This window comes from Pungitius pungitius, chromosome 12 (genome assembly GCF_949316345.1).
Source record: "Pungitius pungitius chromosome 12, fPunPun2.1, whole genome shotgun sequence".
Classification (NCBI taxonomy): Eukaryota; Metazoa; Chordata; class Actinopteri; order Perciformes; family Gasterosteidae; genus Pungitius; species Pungitius pungitius.
Window position 1 is genome coordinate 14,218,589 of NC_084911.1, and position 7,819 is coordinate 14,226,407.

The 7,819-nt window shown below is 28.6% G+C and overlaps 2 non-coding genes across 2 annotated transcripts; both read right to left on the reverse strand.

Moving 5' to 3' along the window:
- Positions 1 to 3,310: 3,310 nt before the first annotated feature.
- On the reverse strand, positions 3,311 to 3,526 carry LOC134133052 (small nucleolar RNA U3). The gene has a single exon (XR_009957181.1). It is a non-coding gene; the product is annotated as a small nucleolar RNA U3 (small nucleolar RNA).
- A 3,116-nt stretch (positions 3,527 to 6,642) lies between these two features.
- Positions 6,643 to 6,858, reverse strand: LOC134133053 (small nucleolar RNA U3). Its single transcript, XR_009957182.1, has one exon. It is a non-coding gene; the product is annotated as a small nucleolar RNA U3 (small nucleolar RNA).
- Positions 6,859 to 7,819: the final 961 nt, after the last annotated feature.

Sequence of the window (7,819 nt, forward strand, 5' to 3'; positions counted from 1 at the left end):
ACAGTAGAATGTTACATTAGAATATTTCAATAGAATGTTGCAGTAGAATGTTACAGTAAAGAATGTTACATTACAATGTTACAGTAAAAAATGTTACAATAGAATGTTACAGTAGAATGATAAATTAGAATGTTACAGTAAAGTAATTAAATTAGAACGTTTTAATAGAATGTTGCAGTAGAATCTTACAGCATAGAATGTTACAGTAGAATGATACATTTGAATAGTTCAGTAGAATGTTACAGTATAGAATGTTAGAATAGAATGTTACAGTAGAATAGTGCGATAGAATGTTGCAGTAGAATAGTGCAATAGAATGTTGAAGTAGAATGTTACAGTATAGAATGTTACAATAGTATATTACAGCAGAATGATACATAAGAATGTTTCAGTTGAATAATTCAACAGAATGTTACAGTAGAATGTTACATTAGAATATTTCAATAGAATGTTGCAGTAGAATGTTACAGTAAAGAATGTTACATTACAATGTTACAGTATAAAATGTTACAGTAGAATGTTACAGTAGAATAGTGTGATAGAATGTTGCAGTAGAATAGTGCGATATAATGTTACAGTATAGAATGTTACAGTAGAATGTTACAGTAAAATGATAAATTAGAACGTTTTAATAGAATGTTGCAGTATAGAATGTTACATTAGAATGTTATAATAGAATATTACAGTAGAATGATACATTTGAATCTTTCAGTAGAATGTTAGAGTAGAATGTTACATTAGAATGTTTTAATAGAATGTTGCAGCAAAATGTTACATCATAGAATGTTACAGTATAGAATGTTACATTAGAATGTTACAGTAAAGTAATTAAATTAGAACCTTTTAATAGAATGTTGCAGTAGAGTGTTACAGCATAGAATGTTACATTAAAGAATGTTACATTACAATGTTACATTATAGAATGTTACAATGGAATTTTACAGTAGAATGTTAATAGAATGTTACATTAGAATGTCTTAATAGAATGTTGCAGTAAAATGTTACATCATAGAATGTTACAGTATAGAATGTTACATTACAATGTTACAGTATAGAATGTTGCATTAGAATATTACAGTAGAATGATACATTAGAATGTTTTAATAGAATGTTGCAGTAAAGTAATTAAATTAGAACCTTTTTATAGAATGTTACAGTAAAGAATGTTACATTAAAATGTTACAGTATAGGATGTTACATCAGAATGTTACAGTAGAATAATTCAATAGAATGTTGCAGTAGAATGTTACATTACAATGTTACAGTATAAAATGTTACAGTAGAATGTTACAGTAGAATAGTGCGATGGAATGTTGCAGTAGAATAGTGCGATAGAATGTTACAGTATAGAATGTTACAGTAGAATGTAATAATATAACATTACAGTAGAATGTTAAGTTAGAAGGTTAATAGAATGTTACATTAGAATGTTTTAATAGAATGTTGCAGTAAAATGTTACATCATAGAATGTTACAGTTAAGAATGAATGTTACAGTATAGAATGTTACATTAGAATGTTACAGTAAAGTAATTAAATTAGAACCTTTTAATAGAATGTTGCAGTAGAGTGTTACAGCATAGAATGTTACAGTTAAGAATGTTACAGTATAGAATGTTACATTATAGAATGTTATAATAGAATATTACTGTAGAATGATACATTAGAATGTTTCAGTAGAATGTTACATTGCAAAGTTACAGTATAGAATGTTACAATGGAATTTTACAGTAGAATGTTAATAGAATGTTACATTTGAATGTCTTAATAGAATGTTACAGTAGAATAATTTAACAGAATGATACAGTAGAATGTTACATTAGAATATTTCAATAGAATGTTGCAGTAGAATGTTACAGTAAAGAATGTTACATTACAATGTTACAGTAAAAAATGTTACAATAGAATGTTACAGTAGAATGATAAATTAGAATGTTACAGTAAAGTAATTAAATTAGAACGTTTTAATAGAATGTTGCAGTAGAATCTTACAGCATAGAATGTTACAGTAGAATGATACATTTGAATAGTTCAGCAGAATGTTACAGTATAGAATGTTAGAATAGAATGTTACAGTAGAATAGTGCGATAGAATGTTGCAGTAGAATAGTGCAATAGAATGTTGAAGTAGAATGTTACAGTATAGAATGTTACAATAGTATATTACAGCAGAATGATACATAAGAATGTTTCAGTTGAATAATTCAACAGAATGTTACAGTAGAATGTTACATTAGAATATTTCAATAGAATGTTGCAGTAGAATGTTACAGTAAAGAATGTTACATTACAATGTTACAGTATAAAATGTTACAGTAGAATGTTACAGTAGAATAGTGTGATAGAATGTTGCAGTAGAATAGTGCGATATAATGTTACAGTATAGAATGTTACAGTAGAATGTTACAGTAAAGTAATTAAATTAGAACCTTTTAATAGAATGTTGCAGTAGAGTGTTACAGCATAGAATGTTACATTAAAGAATGTTACATTACAATGTTACATTATAGAATGTTACAATGGAATTTTACAGTAGAATGTTAATAGAATGTTACATTAGAATGACTTAATAGAATGTTGCAGTAAAATGTTACATCATAGAATGTTACAGTATAGAATGTTACAGTAGAATGATACATTAAGACGGTTTAATAGAATGTTGCAGTAGAGTGTTACAGCATAGAATGTTACAGTATAGAATGTTACATTACAATGTTACAGTATAGAATGTTGCATTAGAATATTACAGTAGAATGATACATTAGAATGTTTTAATAGAATGTTGCAGTAAAGTAATTAAATTAGAACCTTTTTATAGAATGTTACAGTAAAGAATGTTACATTAAAATGTTACAGTATAGGATGTTACATCAGAATGTTACAGTAGAATAATTCAACAGAATGTTACAGTAGAATGTTACATTAGAATATTTCAATAGAATGTTGCAGTAGAATGTTACATTACAATGTTACAGTATAAAATGTTACAGTAGAATGTTACAGTAGAATAGTGCGATGGAATGTTGCAGTAGAATAGTGCGATAGAATGTTGCAGTAGAATAGTGCGATAGAATGTTGAAGTAGAATGTTACAGTATAGAATGTTACAATAGTATATTAAAGCAGAATGATACATTAGCATGTTTCAGTTGAATGCTACAGTAAAGAATGTTACATTAAAATGTTACAGTTTAGAATGTTGCATTAGATGGTTTCAGTAGAATGTTACAGTAAAATGTTAAATTAGAATGTTCTAATAGAATGTTAATATATAAATAAGAATAAATAAAACTCTATTCACATAGTCTGATAACCACTCGGTCCATATTTCCCACCTCTTTACTCCACTAGGAAGTAAAGAGCGGTCATCAATGGCAGAAAGCTTGTGAACTGATTCACGTCTCTGTGCCCGCTTCACGCCCAGTGGGAAATATCACATTTCATCATCGTGGATAGGGAGGCCATACCATTTTGAAACACACTTCTCAAGTCGGAAACTATAGAAATGATCCCTGAAAGTATAGTCTTAGTTTGCTTGAGGATGAAAACGGGATCTGACTTTCAAAATAACAACTATCACCGATGGTTCTCCTTTTGGTACCACCAGAGTATGTTCCTTTGGTGCTGAGGCAGACTGTGAGGCGCTGGACAGAGGCAAACGAAGCCATGCAGGACTTCTTGGATTGATGGACTGCGATCCGCAGTGTGGACCTCTTGGGAGGTAATCCACAGCATTACATTACAAAGTTACAGTATAGAATGTTACAAGAGAATTTTACAGTAGAATGTTTTAATAGAATGTTACAGTAAAAAATGCTACAGTATAGAATGTTACAATAGAATGATACATTAGAACGTTTTAATAGAATGTTGCAGTAGAGTGTTACAGTAGAATGTTACATTGCAAAGTTACAGTATAGAATGTTACAATGCAATTTTACAGTAGAATGTTAATAGAATGTTACATTTGAATGTCTTAATAGAATGTTGCAGTAAAATGTTACATCATAGAATGTCACAGTATAGAATGTTACAGTAGAATTATACATTAGAATGTTACAGTAGAATGATACATTAAGACGGTTTAATAGAATGTTGCAGTAGAGTGTTACAGCATAGAATGTTACAGTAAAGAATTTTACATTACAATGTTACAGTATAGAATGTTGCATTAGAATATTACAGTAGAATGATACATTAGAATGTTTTAATAGAATGTTGCAGTAAAGTAATTAAATTAGAACCTTTTTATAGAATGTTACAGTAAAGAATGTTTCATTAAAATGTTACAGTATAGGATGTTACATCAGAATGTTACAGTAGAATAATTCAACAGAATGTTACAGTAGAATGTTACATTAGAATATTTCAATAGAATGTTGCAGTAGAATGTTACATTACAATGTTACAGTATAAAATGTTACAGTAGAATGTTACAGTAGAATAGTGCGATAGAATGTTGCAGTAGAATAGTGCGATAGAATGTTACAGTATAGAATGTTACAGTAGAATGTTATAATAGAATATTACAGTAGAATGTTAAGTTAGAAGGTTAATAGAATGTTACATTAGAATGTTTTAATAGAATGTTGCAGTAAAATGTTACATCATAGAATGTTACAGTTAAGAATGAATGTTACAGTATAGAATGTTACATTAGAATGTTACAGTAAAGTAATTAAATTAGAACCTTTTAATAGAATGTTACAGTAAAATGGTACATCATAGAATGTTACAGTAAAGAATGTTACATTACAATGTTACATTAGAATGTTACAGTAAAGTAATTAAATTAGAACCTTTTAATAGAATGTTACAGTAAAGTAATTAAATTAGAACCTTTTAATAGAATGTTGCAGTAGAGTGTTACAGCATAGAATGTTACAGTTAAGAATGTTACAGTATAGAATGTTACATTATAGAATGTTATAATAGAATATTACTGTAGAATGATACATTAGAATGTTTCAGTAGAATGTTACATTGCAAAGTTACAGTATAGAATGTTACAATGGAATTTTACAGTAGAATGTTAATAGAATGTTACATTTGAATGTCTTAATAGAATGTTGCAGTAAAATGTTACATCATAGAATGTTACAGTATAGAATGTTACAGTAGAATTATACATTAGAATGTTACAGTAGAATGATACATTAAGACGGTTTAATAGAATGTTGCAGTAGAGTGTTACAGCATAGGATGTTACAGTATAGAATGTTGCATTAGAATATTACAGTAGAATGATACATTAGAATGTTTTAATAGAATGTTGCAGTAAAGTAATTAAATTAGAACCTTTTTATAGAATGTTGCAGTAGAGTGTTACAGTATAGAATGTTACATTAAAATGTTAAAGTATAGAATGTTACATCAGAATGTTACAGTAGAATAATTTAACAGAATGTTACATTAGAATATTTCAATATAATGTTGCAGTAGAATGTTACAGTAAAGAATGTTACATTACAATGTTACAGTAAAAAATGTTACAATAGAATGTTACAGTAGAATGATAAATTAGAATGTTACAGTAAAGTAATTAAATTAGAACGTTTTAATAGAATGTTGCAGTAGAATCTTACAGCATAGAATGTTACAGTAGAATGATACATTTGAATAGTTCAGTAGAATGTTACAGTATAGAATGTTAGAATAGAATGTTACAGTAGAATAGTGCAATAGAATGTTGAAGTAGAATGTTACAGTATAGAATGTTACAATAGTATATTACAGCAGAATGATACATAAGAATGTTTCAGTTGAATAATTCAACAGAATGTTACAGTAGAATGTTACATTAGAATATTTCAATAGAATGTTGCAGTAGAATGTTACAGTAAAGAATGTTACATTACAATGTTACAGTATAAAATGTTACAGTAGAATGTTACAGTAGAATAGTGTGATAGAATGTTGCAGTAGAATAGTGCGATATAATGTTACAGTATAGAATGTTACAGTAGAATGTTACAGTAAAATGATAAATTAGAACGTTTTAATAGAATGTTGCAGTATAGAATGTTACATTAGAATGTTATAATAGAATATTACAGTAGAATGATACATTTGAATCTTTCAGTAGAATGTTAAGTTAGAATGTTAATAGAATGTTACATTAGAATGTTTTAATAGAATGTTGCAGTAAAATGTTACAACATAGAATGTTACAGTAAAAAATGTTACAATAGAATGTTACAATAGAATGATAAATTAGAATGTTACAGTAAAGTAATTAAATTAGTACGTTTTAATAGAATGTTGCAGTAGAATCTTACAGCATAGAATGTTACAGTAGAATGATACATTTGAATAGTTCAGTAGAATGTTACAGTATAGAATGTTAGAATAGAATGTTACAGTAGAATAGTGCGATAGAATGTTGCAGTAGAATAGTGCGATAGAATGTTGAAGTAGAATGTTACAGTATAGAATGTTACAATAGTATATTACAGCAGAATGATACATTAGCATGTTTCAGTTGAATGCTACAGTAAAGAATGTTACATTAAAATGTTACAGTTTAGAATGTTGCATTAGATGGTTTCAGTAGAATGTTACAGTAAAATGTTAAATTAGAATGTTCTAATAGAATGTTAATATATAAATAAGAATAAATAAAACTCTATTCACATAGTCTGATAACCACTCGGTCCATATTTCCCACCTCTTTACTCCACTAGGAAGTAAAGAGCGGTCATCAATGGCAGAAAGCTTGTGAACTGATTCACGTCTCTGTGCCCGCTTCACGCCCAGTGGGAAATATCACATTTCATCATCGTGGATAGGGAGGCCATACCATTTTGAAACACACTTCTCAAGTCGGAAACTATAGAAATGATCCCTGAAAGTATAGTCTTAGTTTGCTTGAGGATGAAAACGGGATCTGACTTTCAAAATAACAACTATCACCGATGGTTCTCCTTTTGGTACCACCAGAGTATGTTCCTTTGGTGCTGAGGCAGACTGTGAGGCGCTGGACAGAGGAAAACGAAGCCATGCAGGACTTCTTGGATTGATGGACTGCGATCCGCAGTGTGGACCTCTTGGGAGGTAATCCACAGCATTACATTACAAAGTTACAGTATAGAATGTTACAAGAGAATTTTACAGTAGAATGTTTTAATAGAATGTTACAGTAAAAAATGCTACAGTATAGAATGTTACAATAGAATGATACATTAGAACGTTTTAATAGAATGTTGCAGTAGAGTGTTACAGTAGAATGTTACATTGCAAAGTTACAGTATAGAATGTTACAATGCAATTTTACAGTAGAATGTTAATAGAATGTTACATTTGAATGTCTTAATAGAATGTTGCAGTAAAATGTTACATCATAGAATGTTACAGTATAGAATGTTACAGTAGAATTATACATTAGAATGTTACAGTAGAATGATACATTAAGACGGTTTAATAGAATGTTGCAGTAGAGTGTTACAGCATAGAATGTTACAGTATAGAATGTTACATTACAATGTTACAGTATAGAATGTTGCATTAGAATATTACAGTAGAATGATACATTAGAATGTTTTAATAGAATGTTGCAGTAAAGTAATTAAATTAGAACCTTTTTATAGAATGTTGCAGTAGAGTGTTACAGTATAGAATGTTACAGTAAAGAATGTTACATTACAATGTTACAGTAGAATGTTACAGTAGAATAGTGCGATAGAATGTTACAGTATAGAATGTTACAGTAGAATGTTACAGTAAAATGATAAATTAGAACGTTTTAATAGAATGTTGCAATATAGAATGTTACATTAGAATGTTATAATAGAATATTACAGTAGAATGATACATTTGAATCTT